Source organism: Castor canadensis, chromosome 8 (genome assembly GCF_047511655.1).
Source record: "Castor canadensis chromosome 8, mCasCan1.hap1v2, whole genome shotgun sequence".
NCBI classification, from domain to species: Eukaryota; Metazoa; Chordata; class Mammalia; order Rodentia; family Castoridae; genus Castor; species Castor canadensis.
In genome coordinates, this window is record NC_133393.1 from 117,304,415 (window position 1) to 117,323,876 (window position 19,462).

General features: G+C 33.5%; 1 protein-coding gene across 8 annotated transcripts in view; it reads left to right on the top strand.

Annotated features, from left to right (window-relative positions):
• Positions 1-19,462, top strand: part of Nav3 (neuron navigator 3) — a 760,451-nt gene that overhangs the window by 457,518 nt on the left and 283,471 nt on the right. The window lies entirely within an intron of this gene.

Consider the following 19,462-nt stretch of genomic DNA (forward strand, 5'->3'; position numbering starts at 1 on the left):
GAATGAGTCCGAGTAAGTGTAAGAGGTGAATATGGTGGGAATATTATGTACTCATGTGTGAAAATGGAAAAAAATGAGACCTGTGAAACTGTTCAAGAATGGGGGAAGAGGGAATAAAAGAGAATGTTGGAGGAGGTGAATTAGCTAAGATATATTGTAATCACTTTTGTAAATATTAGAGTGTCCCTTCAATAAAGCAGTAATATAATAATGAAAGTTAAAACATTAATGTTAGAGACTGCTCTACCTCTCAGGTACATTCTGGACATTGTGGAATTGTTCGCTCTATTATAGGCCAAAGTGGAAGTTGTCTTAGCTGTGTTGGAGTCTGGTTTTTTTTGTGGAGAATCTTCAAAACTTACATATGGCTCTAACTTAGAGACCTATGAAAATTAGAAAGAATTTGAGACTACAGAGGCAGCATGTGAGGATCTCTGGATTATCATCTAGAGAAAAACAGCCAGGGGATGTGTCTATGGACTAAAAATAGACCTTCCTAAAAATTCTCAACTCTTGTATGTAACCTGCTTAGGAGGATGAGTGTCTTACACAGAACCATATGAAGACTACCCTTTCAGATCTGTGCAAGTCATTTAAAATGAGGAGGAAGGGAGAATGATCTGATTTGCTGAGAATGCACATCGTAACTTATGAAGAAAATGAGGTCAAATGAAAGACGCTTATCTTTGAACAGAGCTGATTCAATTCTAAAATATACCTCTTGCCATCCTTATGACATTGGGAAAATTGTCTAATTAAGCTTTAAATTTTAAAACTGTTAAGAGGAGTCATTGAAATAATATTGTGTTCTTGATCTATAGTAAGTAAATAGTAAGTCAGTAAATATTTGACCAGCAGTAATTATGTAGTAAATGAATATATCATATAAAATTCAGTTTATCTTATGTATCATTTATGCATTGAAATAGGAAATAAGTAAATACATCTATTCTCTTGTTACCCATCTAAAAATATGTTGTCCTCAAAGATTTACCAAGATAATATCTAAATGTTATTGCAATATAAAAATGTAGAAATTGTTGTGTAAAATTGTTAGAAATTATGACATCTCTAATTTCAAGGAATAATAGATGACAATCCAACTGCTGTATTTTAGGAGATTAAATTAGAAGAACAAAGTCTTAAGAATTGGGACATTTCCTTATTTACTGGTGAGACAATAACAAAGCAGAATGAAAGAAAATATGTTGGAGCAGAAAATTAGACATTACAAGTCAGTGAGTCCCTCATGTTGCTTCTGTTACAGATGCTAGAAAATGTGAAGACAAGGGCTGATGACACACTGAGAAAGGGAAAAGTATGTAAAGTGGGGAAAAAGATATCATTTAGGGAAAATTAGGAGGCGGAAGATAGAAAGTGAAAGATTAGGTAAGAAGTGCTAACCCATGTGGGTCTTATGAATAAAGAGGAGTGTGTTTAAACTGAATTCTGAAAAGCATAGGTCGTATTTCATGAAATTCAAGGATATTTACCATCCACAACCTAAGAGCAAGGTGAAAACCTAAGTAACCATTTCTTCATTTTATCATTGAGGATTCTATTCTAGGGCTGGGTATATGCACATGAAGATATATATTTGCACATGTGCACACATACACACAGATGTGCGAGGCATAAAATAATCTAGCACTTTAGAGTAACTAGCCTAGTGTAGAGGTCCATTTATTTCATTTCCTGAATCAAAGCATTTGTAAGAATATCAAAACATTTTGATCCCAACTTTACTCCTTAGAAGCTTGAATTTGATTTAAGTGTTTAAATATACATAAAATACATTTCAATAGAGAATTAAGTGGACAGAAGTGAGAAATAGCCCCTATAAATCAGCATATAAGTAGAGGATAAATTTAGTAAAATTTGCCTTTGAAGTTTTCTTAGATTGAAGAATAGCACATGTGAAATTTTTGAGTACAATATTAGGTTGCAATTTATTGGTCAAGGTTTTTGTCTAGACTGGAAACAGATTTTCATTTCTTTAATCAACTATGAAATAAAGTTGCCCTGTGTGTTTGAGACCCAGCTGATAAGGGAAAATAAATAAATACCATACATGCTGCTGCTGAAGAAGAATGGAACTTGTATTGAATTTACATATATTGCAATTCCACTATAAAGGCTAAACCTCTCAAAATCATTCTGAGTAAGAAAAAAACAATAGGTGTTAGTAGAAATGTAAGATTTATATTATCTGATATATATGTATATGTTATTAATATGTATTAATACATTCTTGTTAATATTTATATTACATTATCATTGGATCTTATACCATATTATGTGAAATTTTTCTCTATATATTGTTTAATCAAATTGTTCTTTCAATAACAACGTGTGGGTGTATCCACCTCTTCATAACACTAGATGATACCATTCTTATCTGCAAAGACGTTAAATAGATAATAAAACATCTAAACTTAACCTCATTGTTTCATAACTAGTGTATAATAAAAATCTAATTTTACTTTGTATTATTTTGCTTACTGGTGAATGTGTATAACATATATGCTTTGAAATGCTCAAAATGAGTTGATATACTTTGCTCCTGGGAAACTCTTCTGGAGCAAGTTGTGCAGACTGTGATTTTCAGATTGTTGATCTTTGAAATGACGTAACTAATACCTATCTTATTATGTTTTATAATAAGTAAGTGCATGGGCACCTGTGTGAGTGATTGTTTCATTTTTCTTACTCTGTCGGCTCTGTTACTTTGCTTGAAGTTAACAACTTCCATGAAAAATGTACAAAGATATGAATCAGAGTAATGTAACTGAAACAGTGTAATAAATCTATATTCCATTACAGGAAAATGCATTTATTTTAACTTACATGCACAAGCCAATTAATTGGCAAGCATAAAGTTTTATGTGGCAAGACTTTAGCTGCTCCCAGTAGAGGTAGGCCAAAGGGAGGTCTTTTTGAACTCTGGTTGGTTTTGTTTTTCTGGTGCTGAGATTAAACTCAAGTCTTTATGCATGCTAAGCACATGCTTTACCACTGAGTTATACCTATAGGGCCTCTAAAAAACATTTCTAAAATGTTCTTTTCTTCAAAAATATTTTTGAGAAAGCCACTTTATCTTCAGACTTCCAAAAGGCTATGAACAGTTAAATTCTGTTTGTAAACAGCCTATACATGTTAACCTCAGGACCTTTATACTTACTGTTCTTCTGCCTCCAGTGCTTTATCCTTAGCTACTCACAACTCTTCTCACAACACCTCTTCAAAAAGATGTTCTGTAGACTATACTTCTCCAAAAAGCACCCCATGCCTCTTTATTTAATTATTCTGGTTTATTTAATTATCCTGCTTCATTTTTCTTCACACCCCTTATCAATGCACTATAATTATCAGTTAATTTTCCATTAAGAATGTTAGTGCTATGAAAACAAGGATTTGTTTCATTACTTCTGTGTTTTTAGTTCCTAAAATACTGCCTTGCATGTAGAAGACACATAATACATATTTTTAATTCATGATTTATGAATGAATAGAGTAGATTAACATGGAAAACAGTTATGGTTTGATTATGTATATAATATATTTTTGCTTATAATTGTAACTGAACATAATTGATTCACTTCTTAGTGAGTGCAGAGCCAATATAAACAGAGCCAGTAGATAAGAATGAAGAAAGATTTATTCTTATGCAATAAAGAGTCCGAAAGCAATGTCTCCCCGAACAACAAAAAAAAGCAAGGAGTTTTTGTTGGGTAAACTAGTGCATGTTCCTATTAGAAAGACTTAGCATTACATGTAGAGGCAGGCACATTCCTTAAATGCTCACAATTTGAATATGTTCACATAGTCAAAAATGGTAGAAGGGACCACCCCCTTGTGTGAAAATGTCATCAAGTTTCACTATAGATTGTCTACAGAAAAGAGAGTGACTCTAGGATTTTGTCTAGTTTCCTTTGGATTTTTTTTGGAGTCCCTTATCTCAAACAAACAAACAAGGAAGCAAACAAAAACTTGAAGGAAGTGCTTTAAAGAGGCAGTAGTTTTTCCTCCATAAGCTCATCCTACATGCCCCTGCCTATCAGCTAACAGCATGAGTTATTTTATCTGTATTTATTTTTTGATCGGAAGTATTTAGAGTATATGTAAAGAGTATGCTGACTAATGCATTTCAAATACAATTCAAATTTTTTAATTAAGTTACTTTGTATGTCTTCATTCATGTATTCATCTGTGAATAGGCAATACTTAGATCCATAATAATTACTTCCTTGTATGTGTAGTCTGTTGAGAAAAATTTGGAGGAAGAAACTTAGTAGTTCATGTTCTCACTCCTTTTCTAAGGCAAAGAGTAGAGAATGGCTGTGTGATATGTTATTATCGCTAGTTCTTTCAAAATGCTGAAAGGAACACTGTAGATACAAAAATGTGGAAATCCTTTTGGTTTATATTGCTGTCATTTTTATAGTCATGATTCATGTATTACATCATTATAGAATATTGTAAATGATTTCATAGACAATCAGTTTGGACATGAAAGTTCTTTGAGATCAGTAAAATTGAAGTCTTCTTACCATATATTATGATTATATGGACTAAGCATTGCCTTTCTACTTCTTCAATAGTGATGTCATGAAAGAAAGCAAATGTGCAATAAATTATGTAGCTCAATATTTAAAGAGCTGTACAAAGCACTCAGGGCAGAGCAGGAAGGTGGGAAAATGAGATGAACATAATTTGAGATTGTTCATGACTGAGAGGAAGTAAATCTCCTGCTCTTTTATAAACAAATTTTTAATATGAGAATATATTTGTTGTACAGGGGGGGGATTTCATTATGATAATTCTGAGTAGGCTTACATTGTATATTGACTAGATTGCCTCCACTATCTCTTCCCCTCAACTCCCCTGCCCTACTTTAAGCAACTGCAAGAGATTTCATTGTTCTGTTTTGTATAAGCATATGGGGTCCATCAACCACGTACCCTTACCTTAATCTGCTTCATTCACCTGCCTCCTCCCACAAGTACACCCCACACACTGTACCTGATTTCTAGCCCTGTCTTTCATTATTAACCCCTTGAACAAGTTGATGTTCAAGGGGTTTCTCGATGTATCCCTACTGTGAAATCTCCTGCTTTTTAATGAGTGATTCTTTATTTTTCATTAGCGTTTCTTAAACTGATTTGAAATAGTTTATCTCATGATAGTACTGCATAGCACAAGTATGTTTCCTTTAGTTGACAGGTCTTTATAATGAAGTATGAGTTGTACCAAGACCATTATTTAAACAAAGAGGACAATGGGTTTTTTTTTCCAATAGAAAGAAAATTGGTAGAAAAATCATATACCCTCTAGTTTGAGATAAATATGTTGTATTTCCATGGTAAAGTATAAGAAATATTGATGACATATGAGCCATTTTGTGGACTCAGTGTGAAAAATTAATCTTGCTAATCAGTTTGTCTGGGCTTTTAGAACATTAAAAATTGGCTTCCTGCTTACTTTTTTTTTTTACCTTATGTGGTTCTGGTGGAAGCTCATCTTCCTTCCTTCTCCATGAAAATGAGAATGAATTCTCAGTACACATTTGAAACATGTGAGAGTAGACACGTTTGTGTTCATAATAAGAGTACTTAAGAATGATCTTTCTGGGGATGTAGCTCAGTGGTAGAGCACTTACCTAGCACATGCCAGTTCCTGGGTTCAATCCCCAGCACTGCAATAGGTTGTCTTAATTTTAAATATGAAAAGGTTACCAAAAGCAATTTAGTATGCTTCATGAGCATATATATATATCTTCTCTAAAGAAATGAAAGAAATTCACTAAGAAGTTTTAAACAATATTTCAAAGTAAGTTATAGAAATCTTGATTTCCTATGTTTTAAATTTTATAAGAAATTTCAGAATATATTAATCTGTAGAAAGTCCAAGAGCAATGTATAAAAGATGAAATGAGAACTCCCCTTTCTGATCATCCCACCCATGCTGATTCTATCTCTATGTTGACTATATTTGGAATTTTAAATACAGTTGTGATTAATTATTTTTAAATGAACTTTTTAAATATAATAACTTCAATTCTCTTTACTCGTGGTGTTTCATGTAACAATTTTAAAGAATTAAATAATTTTTAACATCTGATAATAAATTTTTTACTAATTTTTGCTATGCTATATTAGCATTTTTTACAACCTTACATGTCTGAAATAAATTTCACATAATCAACAGCATATCCAGATATAAAAGTGTTGCTTATGGACATTTTTCTTTCAGCTTTGTTGATATTTATTAAATGTTTTTATATTAATTTGATACAACCACTTTCTTGATTTTATTTAAATAATCCCCTTTCTCTCTCTAGAAGTGCTTAATTACATTTTACATATCCTCCCTGTTGTTTTTCACTGTTTTCATACTATGTGTTCAACATGCTCTTTTAATGTGGTTGAGGTAATATGTTAAGTATGGCCACACAGCTAAGTGGAGTTTTCTCTAGAATATTCTGTAAACCCAGGCAATGATCCAGTGTTGCCATTGTTTTTTCTGTTTTAAATGAGTCCTCTTCTAGTACTGACACAGGCACGATTGCTATTCTTAGAATATAAATGGTGTCTATCTAACTTTCCCTTTAAAAAAAAAATCGGTCCTAAATACCTTTCTACGACAACTAACACTGGTTATGTGGCCCCAGAGTCTACAAACCAGACTAAGTATCTTACTAAGATTCATCTGCTACAAGACTTCTACTGTACAAGGCAGTAGTTTTTCTGCTATGAAAGTGTCAGGCCAGCAATAGAACCTGAGAAAGGAAAAAAGTAGCAGAGATCTCATTCTCTCTGTGACTGTACCTGACACTCATTTGCAGGTGACCTTTGAGACTTCCAGAATTAACTTGAATGTACTTTCAAAAGGTTCAAGAGTAGCATGTATGTTAGTTATTGAGGTAAGTAGAAATTTGAGAATTAAAAGTTAAGGAGATAAGCAAGGTGGGAAGGCCAGAATGATCCATGTGGAAATGGATTATGGTTGGGGACAACTGCATGAACTCATGTTTAGCTTAGTAAAGATACAAATTGTGAAATATGGAATATTTTTGGAGGAGTGCAGTGAAGTGCACACAAATGTGTTTCCCTGTTGTTTGAGTTAAGAAGGTTCGAAAACAAAGATATCTCTGTAGCAAGAAGAACACCTAATACGTACATTTTGGTTTCAAATATCTTTCTTCAATCAAAGCAGGCTCCCTAGAGAAATGGGCAATTCTAGAATGATAAATGCACAAAAATGATCCTGGAGAATCTTATGGTTCCATTAAAGACATAAAATAAAAGCAAAGCACATTGTTGGCAATGTCAAATGACATACAGAAGTCAGCAAAAGAGCTCCCAGTGGCCAAAGCTGGAACAATTTGAGTGAGAAAACAATGTGGTATTGAAGTATAGCTCAAATTAAAAATAAATATCCATGAATCCTTACTAACAAAAATAAATGACTAAATAAATAAATAAGTGGAGATACCAGACAAGTCTTGCATGCTTTGTGAATTCTAAATAAATGGTGTAGCTGCCCTACATACAGGATGGGAGCATGACAGTATAGAAAATAGCCACAGAGGTGGTGTAATGGAAGTATCTTTATGTTGGAAAAACTTGACAAATACTACCTCAGCTATACTACCAGGGTCGACATTCTTGGTAATAGTATTTATTGATAATATTAATAGCATTTACCTTTGCAATGTGAAGAACATGGTGTGTTATCTCTACTAAAAGCATAGGACCTCTGAATAATAAGAAAAATGACAGACTAATTTGATAGGAGTGTCAAAATACCTGACTTGTGCTCCTCAAAACTGCCCAGGTCATGAGAGAGGGAGAGAGAGAGAGAGAGAGAGAGAGAGAGAGAGAGAAAACCTGTTGTAGCTAACTGAATGAGTGAGAATGAGAATCTGGAACAGAAAAAGGATATTAGTTACAAACTAAGAAAATCTGAATGAAATATAAACTTTAGTTAATTATATTGTGTCAACATCAATTCATTAACTATAACGTGTATCATACTACGGTAAGGTGTTTATAATAGAGGATAGTTGGTGCTGAGCACAAGGGGAAGCTTCTGTAGTAGCTTCTAAATTTTCTGTAAATCAAAAACTTTCTTAAAAAGAAAAATCAATTTTTTAAAAAATTAATGTTACCCAGGTCTCTTGTGGCAGGACATGTTGATTACATTTGCTTTGTTTCTGTTCTCTGATGGTTTTTAGCATTCCCTGGGTGTGTCTACTCTTTGCATTATAAATAGCCTCTGACCATTAAATTTTAATCTGAGCTGTTTTAACTAATGATCAAAAAAATTAGCTTTTATACCAACTTCATACACTCCAGTAAAATGTTGATAGTTAGGAGAGATAAATTTGTAGAGTTCAGGTCCTATTTGAGTGTATTTATGTCTGATGACTACATATACTTTGTCCTAGACAGCTGTTTTTTATTTTGACTGACCGTTGCATAAGAAGGTCTAAATATAAGGAATATGAGAGTGCTTGGATGTTGGTGGTTCATGCCACAAAATAGAGCTGATGTTGTAAGAACTATTTATGACTTAGTACTAAAGCGTTTCAACATAGTCCAAATTAAGTAAGTAATCGTGAAACCCCAGGCTCACAAACTCTTATACAACTTCAGGGAATCATAGAGTTATAAATTAGAAAGTTGTTTTTTTGGTATGGAAATCAAGTCCCTATACATTATGAGATTTGTGCTCACTGAATTCACATTAAACAGGAATTAAATTTGACACATAGAGCTATATAGAGTGAATGCAATAACACATGTAAAAATCATTTTTCAACTACAAATTGATCTGCATATGGATTTACCTAGTTATTACTTGTAGTTGATGGAGTCCTCTGCCTCATATGCAAGGCTGTTTCACGTTTGGTTAGCTCCAGTGTCTTCAAATGCGCTTTCTCAAGTTAAACCAAGGTTAAAGTTATCTTTCCTACAACTTTGTAGTACACAGCAGATGATAATGAAATCCTGCACATGTGCATTCAGATGTGACTCTTCTACTTACTAGCCAAGACTTGGATAGATAACCCAAGTTCTCTACTTTGATTTTTTTCATTGATACATCCTTAATGACAATCCTTGCCTTAAAGCAATGTTGTAAATGTGGTCATATTTCTAAAAATGTGCCTGGCTTATGTGCTCAGAATGTTAAGTTATCATTAATATGAATTCTCCTCTTAGGAGTCAACAATAATTTAGCATGAATAGGAGCCTCAAGCCTTCCCAGTTTCCCACTGGCACATCATAAAAATATATCTGAACTTCCAGTTTCAAGTAGTAAAAATGAGCTGTATAATTTGTCCCTCATTATTTCTCATTTTGTGAAGATAACAGTAGGAAACTTGAGGGAGGATAACTTTTTTTTGCCAAATAGCTTGTTTTGTGCTGGATTCCCCACATATAAGATGTGATTCTCTTTAATTATCAGGAAAATGGATAATTCTGTTAACATGAAGTTTATTTTTAGAGGCTTCATATTAAATTAGAAGGTGGTGAACCCTGTGGGCAAAACCTTTCAATATCTCCATCCAGAACTCCAGCATAGCATTGTTGAGACTCATGACAGGAAAACTTCAGTAGACACTGAAATGTGAGTGAAGACCTCTGGAGCATTGTAATTTACTAATATGCCTCCACCAGCCCTGCCAAATAGTGTCTAGAGATTGTATGGTTATATTTAAGGCAGAAAGCCCAGGTACCCATTTTTTTTTTCATCTTTCCTTGGGATTATTAGTTTAGTGGATCTCAAATATATTTTTTCATTTGAAATTTCTTTTAATTAAGAGACTAAGGAACAAGAGGCTTCTTTGTTATGGTACAGTATGTATGGCTATTATATAGAGTAATATGAAATCGGAGTCAAATGTTTATACCAGCACTGAACTTTCAGGTACAGAATGAAACAAGATTTTTTTATACTGACATTCAGATTTTAATTAGTCTTTACATGCATGTGTTCTTTGGTAAACTTAATTATTTAGTGGAATTACAGAATTTTCAGAAGAAAAAAGGAATAAAATATTTCATTAAAGTTTGACCATAAACTATTATGCAGACTATTTATGTGTATAAATAGGATTTTATTATGGGCATAGCATTTTTAAAGAATTCTTATTGCAGTGATTTTTTTCTTACCTTTGGAGCTAGCTTTAAGCTTGTTCTCTGACCCAACCTCACTTCAGTGCTTGACTTTATCATGTTTGGAGGTGAAATCTTAAGTCTCTCCAGTGTTTGCACTTAGCTGGTTTTGGTGGACACTTCCTTGAAGTTTATCAAGATCAGATTTAATCATTCCTCATTATTGATAAAAAACAATAGGTTTTTACAGCTTTCCCAAGATCAGCAAAATCATTTGAAATTATACTTAGTGAAAAAGATATTTTCTTCTAACATGCTTATTGACATACCCAGAGAGAGAGAGAGAGAGAGAGAGAGAGAGAGAGAGAGAATGCATAACTAAGTACACAGACCAATGTATTTCACAATAGAGGGTGGTTATTTTTTTCCTTTCCCTCAAAGACTTTCACAATAGGGTTCTCCTTTCATTCTCTTGAAGACTGTCTCTGTTGCATTGGGATTTTGCCATGACCTGTAGTCATTCTATTGGTTTTTCTGTTTCTCTTTCAACAATGCCACTTTGCCACCAGAAAATCAGAAATCACATATCCAGATGGAAGTCTTTCCTAGAAAAAGGGGGATTGTACTTTCTTAGCACTATTTTATAAAAGAGGCACAAAAATTACATTTGACCACCTAAAATAATTGTTTGTGCAACTTATAATTTAAATAAAGCCAACAGCAACCTCTCTGGGAAGCACAGTGCCCAACTGCAACTTTGATAGTTTTCCACAGTGTATTCAAAGAGAGGTCACGGATCAGCCTTCCAAAGCTGTATGGTTCATTTAATAATAGGGTGACCTTTAGCATGGTGCCCGGAAGTAGCAACCATTGCTGATAAGTGGTAGCTCTGACTCTTTCTTTATTTTGGCAGTTTTCATGTCTACTGCTAATTTGATAATACTTCAGAGGTAGGAAAAGAAACATTGATAATTTCAAACTGTTATGAGATAGTAATTTTCAAAAGTTTTTAGTCATGAAAAAGTATATCTTAAGAGTATGTGTGGTAATCAGGAGCCTGATGATGGTAGATGAAGCATGTCTGGAATCTCATCCTTATTATTGGAAAAGTCTATATACATACAACAAAATGTCTTTCAGTGCTGTTATGTGATGTCAAATTCAAATGTCATCTCATATTTTTTCTGGAAATGGAATTAGCTATTTATAGGTTAGGAAATAATTAAAATATCATTTCTTTAGGATTTAATAAGTGCTTTACTAAAATGTGACTGGTTCCCCCATTTATGTCACAAAGACACTTAAAACTCAACAGACTCATTATACAAATAACCAATTTTAAGTCTAAAGAAACTAGTCAGTTTTGTAAAGGTTACTCTCTACTTTTTTGTAACTATGTATGATTAAATATTGCTTTATTTTAGAAAATGAAAACAATAGCAGTTCACAAAAGTACCTTGTAGAGAATAAGTAGTCTATACCTGCATCTTGGTTTGTTGTATAATAAACACATAAAAATCAAATTTGTGTTGGTTCTATCTGGAAGTTTCTTGTTTCTTACAGGTGATGTCTGCTCCAGAAGATCAAATTTGTGAAGTAAAGCTTTTAAGAAAAATTCTAATCTTAAATTGGAAGTGACTTTTGGTATTCAATCTAGACTTTCCTACCTTTGCTATTTCTTTACTTACTTTCTCTATTGAGTAGTTGACGATCTGTTAGCATGCACTCAAATAAATTGGAGTGGCCACGTTGTATTTGCTAAAGCAAAATAACCCATTTGCAATTTGAGTCATTCCCTGTTTCGTTGCTTAAGTGAGGCATAACTTTAGTTCTGTTATCTTTCTCATCTTTTTTATAATGGGAGAAACTAAATCCATTAAAGAACATCTTTATCTAAACTGTAATCAACTTGTATTAGCATTTACTTTTTTAATTGTCCATTAAAAACATCACATCAGTTTAAGCCAAAAATGTCTATCTGTCCTTTCCTGACATCCAGTCAGTCTACTTATGTCTTAATTATTTCTTCACTTCCTCCCTTGTCTAACTCTATTATCTCTTCCCTAGTTTCAATCATTATCGTCTCTCCTCTGTACCCTTGAAAGACAACTATCAGGTTCATAGTCCCAGTATACACCTATTGATTCTCTAACAGTTTTGCAACTGGTGCCTGAGAAATGTAAATCTGAAATTTACTCCGTCCATGTAAATGCTCTCAGGGTGAAATGTCACAGGGTGAAACTGTCCGTACAGATGACTTGTCCCTGCATTCATTGGCAGCCTCATTTTTCTGCCCTAGTAACACTGAATGGCTTCTCATAAAACCTGCTGTGTAACTGTTTCCCCCTGCTTTGAACTCCCATAATGTCCCTCCTTATCACAACCCTACACTTAACATGCTGTATTGAATGTACATTATCCACCGCTTTGTCGAACACATTGGCCTATAAGTCCTTCAATTACAGGGACTGTGCTTCATTTGTATTTTTTCAGTGGGGAAAATTTGTATCATTGTAAAACTATCTCAGATTGGTTTTATCGATTCTAGTCCTGTACAACTCACTGCTAAACTCTTCTTTCTCAGAAACATTCATAGATCTCAACTTTTTTGATATTCTTGCTTTTAACTATGGTGGCTTGCTGAATAAAAGCAGCTAAATTTAATAAACATTTAATGTCATTTCCTTCATCTTTCTGGATTTGGGGGTACTTTTTAGAAACTATTCATTTTTTTGTAATTTTTATTGTTTTATATGTACATGTAATGCTTGGGTCATTTGAAACTATTCTTTTCTTAAATAAATATCTAGAATATCTAGAATAGTACCTAGCATAAGTACTATTCTGAAATGATAAGCACTGTTCTGAAATGAGCTGTACAATTGTGGTTCCAATCTAGTATTGCCTTTGCCATAATTTATAGCTCTATCATTTTATTTAGTTACCATAGTCAACTTAAAATGCCTTTGTATGAAATTTTTCAGTATGTAGCATAGTGTGGATTCTAGGCTCTTTGAGAAAAGAATATTCTTTTCTAGGCTAACATAGTATGACAGCAATTAAGCTCCCCGTATCATGTTAGATACTAAAAATTAAAATATTGGTCTTACTTTCTCCTCTGGAGAAATAAAGAAATGACTCACAATGGTGTCCCACCATGGGTGCATTTATTTGTGATATTCAATTGTGGGAGCTGGTAAGGAAGGGATAGAATGAGAGAATAATACTATGGAATTTTCTAATCACCATTCTTATCAGTTATACACCTTAGTACTTATGAGGCAGAAGACTCAAAGCCCTTAATTTGTGTTAATTTCTGTATATTCAAAAATATACATTTATATAGGGTTGCATATTCCAAACTACATTTCTTTTACATTATAGGGAACTTAAGGATTTTTCTTTTTTTTTTTTCAGATTTATTTTATTTTATTTTTTAAAATTTTATTATTCATATGTGCATACAAGGCTTTCAAGGGAAATTTGAGTATGAATAATCTTTGCTCTATGTGGCAATTTTAGAACCAGTGTCCCAGAAAAGACTGTAACTCAAGGTGTATAGGGCTATCATTGTTTTATCAAATTTTGTAATTATTTGTGTGATTTTATGACATCATTTTTCTCTACTAGATTTCAAACTCCTTGGTAAGAAAGACCATATGTACTTTGTCTGTTTTTAAAAGATTAACATTTAGCAAAATTTTCAAGACAGCAGGAATTCAGTAAATATTTGCTGGGAAAATGAATGGAGTTATGTAAATTAATCTCCTTTTTCTACTTTGAAACAGTTATTCAGATAGTTTCAATAGTTTAATTCTGATATTTAATTCTGAATTTGTTTATAACCTATAACTTATCTTTTTAGAGTTCCACATTAATTCAATACATATGAATTAATTTGCTTTTATAATAAATATTACCCTTTAAAAAATAAAACACTTTCAATTCACCAGAATAATTAAAGGTCAGAAAGAAATTTTTTAAGGGATAGAAATAATGTTCAACAAAACAATGAAATTGATGCTATTGACAGCTACTCGTAGTAGCTGTCTAAATTCTTGTTCTATGTGATATAGAGAAATATTTTGGGGGGACAATACTGGGACTTGAAATCAGGCTCTTGAGCTTGCTAGACAGGCACTCTGCCACTTGAACCACTCCACCAGCAACTTTTGTGTTGGTTCTTTTTGAGATAGGGGCTTTCTTTATGTCCTGTTGGCCTAGATCATGAACTTTCTATTGTTGCTTGAGTCGTTGGTTGAGATGGGATCTCTCGAACTTTTTCCCAGGCTGGCCTCCTCCTGATCTTTGCCTCTGCGGTAGCTAGGATTATAGGCTTAAACTGGTGCACCAGGCTAAGAAATGATGCTTTTCAACAAAAAGTTTCAGGACAGGCCAACTAAGTGCTTTACTGTCAGAATAAGTTTAGACTCTCCCCTAAACCTCCATCTGTAAGACCCGGCAGGGTGAATGGCATCTACCTTTTGTGTGGTTTAGTGGTTAATTTTAGGCATCAACATATCTGGGCCATGGACTTTTGATCACACATCATTATGGCGTGTAAGTGAAGGTGTCTGGATGAGATTAACATTTGAATTGGAATACTTAGTGTAGCAAATTGTGATGCCTACTGTGGATAGTTCTTAGCCCATCAGCTGAAGACCTGCATAAAACAAAAAAGATGGTAGGAGGAATCCTTGCTTGCCAAATTGCTTGAGATGAGAAGTTAGTCTTCTGTGTTTAGACTGCATTTTTCATTGCCACCTCTCCTAGTTCTCAGACCCTTGTAAAGGGACTCAGAAAACATGGCCAGCTCTTCTGGATCTTAGCTTGCTAAGTGCAGAGGCTTGGATTTCTTAGTTTCCAGAATTGCATGTACCAATTCTTTGTACTCTCATATGTGTGTATATATATATATGTACACTGATAAATATGTATATATGTATACATAGATTAGTAGATAGATAGATATTAAAAATCTCCTGTTGGTTCTGTTTCTTAGGAGAACCCTGAATTTTAAATATAGACTTAATGATTATAGGACTGAAATGCTGGACAATTCATGGTAAATGCAATCATTTTAACTATGCTAAGTATTCCAATAATAACTGTAGATATTCTTTTGCTCTGTATTCATGCTGTACTGAACTCATGCTGAATTACACGATTTCAAACAGAAAGTAATATAGTTTATTCATCTTTATCAACATTAGTCGAATACTTGAGACCTTAACGTTATTACTGTTGTAGATTAATCAATAACTTTGGGTTCTTCTTATCTCTATTAGATACAATTCACATGTTTAGGGTGGAAGAAGACACTAGTCCTCAGGTTAGTATAACAAAATATGTTCAGTAGTGTACAGTTCATATGCATTTGGGATCTTTTTCAGGATATACACTGAACAAATACTATAAATTTTAATTTTTTTAATAAATACATGCCATACTTATCATTCTTGTCCAGTAGCTGTCTGAGGGTGAATTGTGGTAACTGTTGAAAAGCTGAAACCAAACCCAGTAACTAGGAAAAATGCAGGAAAAGAAACCTGTAAGAATTAGTACTAACAGGACTATTGCATAATTTGTACAATACTAATTATATAATTAGTACAATTATACTAATATTAATTAGCACAATTTGTAATATTGAGTTATATCTTATGTTAGTCTTATGAGGCATTATTTTATAAACTAATTCTAAACAAATTGCAATTCAAATTCAAATTTTAGTTCTCAGTTAAATTTTTGATGAATGCACTTCCTTAGAACTTTGCTATTTATAGCGTATTCCAATTTTTTTGTTTTGAAGAAATCATGAAATAATGCAATATGATAAATATAACTTGTTTGCACTAGCTTGAACCTACTTCCTTTCTGGTTATCCTTAGCTCAAATTAGAAAAATATACCTATTTCTTACCTTTCCTTTTAATGTGGTGAGACTGTGTGCTTTGCTTTGATATTTATGCAGTACCTCACAGAGTAATGGTCTGCTCCGTTTTGACTTGTAAAAATATCCCTAAGTGTCAGTGTCATAGGTATAGGATTAGAGTTTAGTGTGTATAGATGATTTCCTGCAAAAAAAAAGTAGACACTTCACGGTAAGTTTTCATCAAATACATCCAAAAACATCAGACAGCTCTCTGTAAACTCTGTAGGAAAGCTTCACAAGATCTGAAAGAGCTTCAAGTCACATTAACATCTGATATGCTGACCTTGCTTCACAAACTAGTTCAAAGGGAAGGAATTGTGCCCAGTATTCTAATATGATAAATGATTTAATCGTTTAGACACAAGATAGTTCTCCAGAGCAGTCTGTGGTTAGTCAAGTATTTTCCACCCTTTTCTTCTCTTAAGCAAGATTATCCCATTTCATAAGTAGGACTCCCTGTTAATTTAGTGTTCATGATGAAATATTAGAACTTTTCTTTGGTACTGCTGCCTTAAATACTGGTGAGTGAAATAAACTACAGTAACAAAAAATAGTTTAAATCAAATACATGTTTTCCCAGTGATTTAGATCTACGGTCTTTTGTATTTATGCTATGATTCAATATGGATTTACTACCAAAGAGTATTTTGATACTAAGTAAGTTTTTGTGGTCAGCATTGTTTCCATATAATGTTGAACTCAAAAGATTCCACAAAATGCCTTGTTTTACCTCTCCTTGTTTATATCCTTGGAAGATACATGCATGTAGTCTCTTTGGGCCAGTGGCCATCTCTCGTCTCTTATTCTCAAATCTAAATATTATTTTCTAGACACTTTAACAAACTTCCAGTCCTGTTATTTGTGGCTTATAATATTTTTTTGAAAGAGTAACCACCTAAGTTAAAGTGAGGTAGCATAATGCACTGCGTCATTTAAATCACAAATAGAGCTAGCAATTTAATAAACACTTGCCAGTGAAATTGAAACCTAGAGAGTGCAAGGACCTGTAAATGATCCCAAAAGTAGCTGCTTTAGCTGGGGATTAAAGTCCTGCTTTCCAGTCCAATGCATTATTACACTCTGCTGCCTTCCAGAGAAGAACCATTTCTCTTGAGGGCTGTGTTCCTTGTCTGTTTATTTCACCCCACATTGAGTATCATTTGCTCGGTTCTGTTGCTCTGTGAACACCAGCCTTGCCATATGATTCCTCTTGTCCTAGGTCAGCAGAAGCCTCTGAGAAGGCAAGTCATCCCACCATTGTTAGTTTCCTGGCTTTGGAGAAATCAGCCCTCACAGGAGTTTCTCAAACTTATTTGACCTTGGTACACTTTTAAATTTTTAATTTTGGTCAGATTACTATATTAGAAAGATATATCCCACTGGTAATTGGAGAAATAATTCAAAATAATATTAAAATGTTCTCATAAATTAATTGCTAAAATAAGTGATCAAAGCTTATATTTAATATATAATAAAGATAGTGAAGTAGTAAGTCAGGGGCCCATGAAGTAGCCTGTAATCAATGGGAAGAAGCATTCATTAGAAAGATGAATATGCAAATGTTACTGATATGTATCTTTCTGCTGATGAAAAATTATTACTTTAGGTTATTACCAAGATTTCCCTATATATATAGAGAGAGAGGAGGCAAGCTCTAGAATCAGACTCTAGATTTCATTTTAGTATTACCTTTTGCTAGCTATCATTTTAAGAAAATTTCAACCATTAGTTCTTATTTTATTCATCTCAAAATGGGGATAATGTTGGTAAAACATCTTTGAGTGCTTACTACTGGTAAAAAGGTAAAACGTGTTAGTTTTAAAAGGAAAAGAAGACAGGAATAGTTATTGGTCAGACAACTAACTTAAGTAAGAGAAGTAGCAATGTCTGTAACGGATACGTTTCATGATAACATTCAATGGCATTGATACTGACTGGATGTTCTATTTTGAACAGCAGTGGTTTGGAAATGCTGATATACAAACTTCCTGTATATCTCACTACAGGATTTTTCCTTGCATAGTATGGATTGAGTCTTTACCAATGTAAAATAGGATGCAAAGGAATATAAAGACACCATAGAAGGCAGTTTGAATTTCTAAGAACCTCAGGAAGAGGTTTTTAGATTTCCTAATAAACCTTTTGTTAGGATACGTCAGAATTTCTCTGCTGCTCAATATGATATTTGTCCTTAAGTACAAAGTTGAGAAGAGTAATTCAACTGTTTGGCAAGCAGTTAAAGTCTATAGCATTAATGTATTTATATTACAGAGGAATGACATACAGTACCTTTATTGACATTCTATGTATCTATTAAGAGATAGCATCTTATTAAGTTAAACTGATAAAAAAAAAGTTAAGTTTAGTAAATATTTTTTTGGTGGGACTGGGGTTTGAATTTAGGACTTCATGCTTCCAAAGCAGGTTTTCTACTACTTAAGCCATACTCCAGTCCATTTTGTGCTAGTTATTTTGGATATAGGGTCTCATGAACTATTTGCCCAGGCTGGCCTGGAACCACGATCTTCCTGATCTCAGCCTCCCAAGTAGCTAGGATTACTGGTGTAAGCCACCAGTACCCAGCAAGTTAATACTTTTTAAAAATCAGATAATCAGTCAAGAAAAGGTGTGTGGGGGAATGAATTTCTAGGAGAACTTAATCTGACATTCGAATAATGAATTTTGCTCAAAAACAAGACCAGTGTCCAGAATCATTAATAGTGTTCGGTGGGGGAAAATAATACCTGGATCAAACAAGGCTTTGGAAGAGAGACTACAGAAAGTTCCACTCAGAACTTAACCCTGATTACCCTGCTTAAAGGGAAGTGAGGTTGTCAGACATAGAGCAATAGCTTTAGGATTTTCTAAGAATTTCCTTTTAATTATTGGTTTAAAATGAACATTACAATTGCTTTCCTCCAGTTACACTAATGGATTTTAAGAGAACTATATCCAAGAGCTGACTGTGTTTAGCAGGAAATAACCAAAACTGGCATAGGATGCATTATTTTTACCTGTCTGTGCTGTTATCTTCCTCTAATTTATCCCTCCACTCTTCTTGCATGCTTTTACCTACTGAGTCCACCCTGGAAGTGCCAATTTTGAAACATTACATAAATGGATTTTGGTGCTTTTCAACATTTTTATTATCCCATTTTCATGGCAAAAATTGTCTTTGGAATGATTATACACAGATCTAGTACACGTGAAAAAACAGAGAATAATGCCCACAAAGCATATCCTAAGAATACAAACCCATCGTCAAGTCGATGGTAAGTTCAGCTTCCTTCTTACCTTTCAGCTTTCACGAGCCACGCCAGCTTGACTTGAGGTTGTTGACGCTGGAATTTTGCCCAGCAATTTGGCAGATCTTTTTCTAAATAATTAACAAGATGGTGTTGTCATTG